The sequence below is a fragment of the Dipodomys ordii genome, unplaced genomic scaffold (genome assembly GCF_000151885.1).
Source record: "Dipodomys ordii isolate 6190 unplaced genomic scaffold, Dord_2.0 Scaffold25, whole genome shotgun sequence".
In the NCBI taxonomy this organism is placed as follows: domain Eukaryota; kingdom Metazoa; phylum Chordata; class Mammalia; order Rodentia; family Heteromyidae; genus Dipodomys; species Dipodomys ordii.
The window spans coordinates 11850422-11852888 of NW_012267241.1; positions in this window are offsets into that span (position 1 = coordinate 11850422).

Below are 2467 nucleotides of genomic sequence, written 5' to 3' on the forward strand. Positions count from 1 at the left end.
CAAGTGATTTTTAATTATTTTTGTGATTGCCCTGGGGTTTGCTTTGTACTTAACAGGCATTCTACCACTTAAGCCACTGCCAGATCTAATATTACACTGCCACAAATGATTTAATATTGCTTAAATGGATCAATGTAGCCTTGGATTTGTACCCTGTGACTGAGAAAATGACCACATGGGGAAATAATGATCAAAACAAAGAAAGCAAAAAGTACTAAGATTTAAGTAAGTATACCCAGAGGCACTATTATATTTTAAAGTGAATGTATGAAGGGGTAGGTGGGACTGAATTTAATCAAAGTATACTAATGCATGCATGGGAAAAAAATCACAATGAAACACCTTTGTACAAGTAATGTGTGCATTGGTGGCTTGCACCTATTATCCTAGCTACTCAGGACACTGATATCTGAGAATCAAATTTTGAAGCCAGCCTGGTCAGTAGTAAAGTCTGAGACTTCAATTAACCACCCACAGTAGAGCTGTGACTCAAGTGATAAGAGTGCTAGCCTTGAGGGCGTGGGGAGATTGAAGGAACTTTATAAAACCTACTTAAGAATATTTTATGTGTCAGCCCTGGGGCTTGAACTCAGGGCCTGAAAGCTGTCTCTGCACTTTTGTGCTCAAGGCTACTGCTCTATCACTTGGAGCCACAGCCCCATTTCCCACAATTTGGTAGTTTAGTGGAGATAAAAGTTGTATGACCTTTCTGCCTGGTCTAGCTTTGAACTGTGGTCCTCAGAGCTCAGCCTCCTGAGTAGTTACAGGCATAGGCCACTGGCATCCAGCTTAAGAATTTTAAGAACTAAGTCTAATGTTTATGAGTAGTGACTGTCAACAGTTGTGATGTTCATTAATCTTACTCATAAATACCAAGTTTGAAAGTTTATTATAGGACACAAATCACTAAAAAATACAATTTAAAATATACTGATCAACGCACAATGCCTACATGCCTCTGATCATATATTTATTGAAATGAACTCCAGGAAATGGAAACAAAAATAACAAAATAAAAAATTACTGTTCATGCTGCATGTATGGATTGGTTCACACCTGTACTTCCATTCCAGCACATGGGTGGTGGAACCTAGGTCAGCATGAACTACTCTTTCCACATATATGTGTATACTGCATTATTACATACTTAATATATTTCATAATAGCCTTCCCTAGTAAGTTCAACTTAACAAGATTTGGTTGGTTTATGGTATTGTAATAAAAAAAATCAGGAAAAAACTTATTTCCCCCAAACAGATCTCCATATTTCACAGTAAGAATGTTTTATTTTTCAAAAATAATCTAAATCTAGATATAGTGATATATATAGATATATGAATAAAGTGATCCATAAAGAAAAATCAACTGTGTAGTTCTTGGTTTCTTCTTAATTTTATAATCTTTATGTAGTTGTACAAAGGGATTTCAATTCAACACATTAGTTTATGCGCATAATGCATCTTGATTCATGTCTTCCTTCCAGAGTCTCACTCTATTACCTCAGACTGGCTTCAAACAGTCTCAACCTTCTTAGGGATGGGATTACAGGCATGCACCATCACCAAGTCCTTTCCATTATTGTACTCTTCTGAACCCTGTTACAGGAACTGGAATGTATATCAGTATAGCACATGCTTATTACCACAGGCAAGGTTCTGAATTCAATCCCAACTACCAAAAGAAAGAATACTTGTTATATAGCTAATTCTAAGATAGTCTGAGCTTGGTGGCCAGTAGTGCAGTGATTGCCCTCTTTAAATCCCAAGACAGGACAACTGCTATTAGGCTAGAGTATGGATGTGGGTTGTAGTATCTACTTCCCCCAAGTCCCTGTTCCTCTTCTAAATCTTGTTACATATGCTTAACCAAGAAGCTCAGTAAGTTAGGATGATGTATTTGGCAATACTCTTGAACCCTAAGATACTCCTACTTAAAAAGGGCAATTTTTCTACATAAAGTGTTTATTAACCAATTAACTTTTTGCTTAACAGGTCTTAAAATCTTGCTGCCTAAACACTTCATAGAAGAGCTTTATAATGTTTAATATTTGAAACAGATTTGAAAACAGGTTATGAAAAACTATATAACAAGCTGGGCACCAGTGGCTCACGCCTATAATCCTAGGAGGCTGAGATGTGAGGATCACAGTTCAAAACCAGCCCGGGCAGGAAAGTCCCATGAGACTCTTCTCCAATAAATCACCAGAAAAACGGATGTGGCGTTGTCACTCAAGTGGTAGTGCTGGCCTTGAGCTGAAGGACAGCGCCCAGGCCCAGAGTTCAAGCCCCATGACCAACACAAAACAACAACAAAAACACCAATCCAACAAATAGAAATATAAGCATGTGGTAGCTTTCACCTATCTACCTTTTAAAGTGCAAAAGATATCTTTTCAATATTAAAGTGTCTTTCAGTATTAAGAGTTAAATTGTATATATGCCTCTAGACAAAACTTTAGACACACATC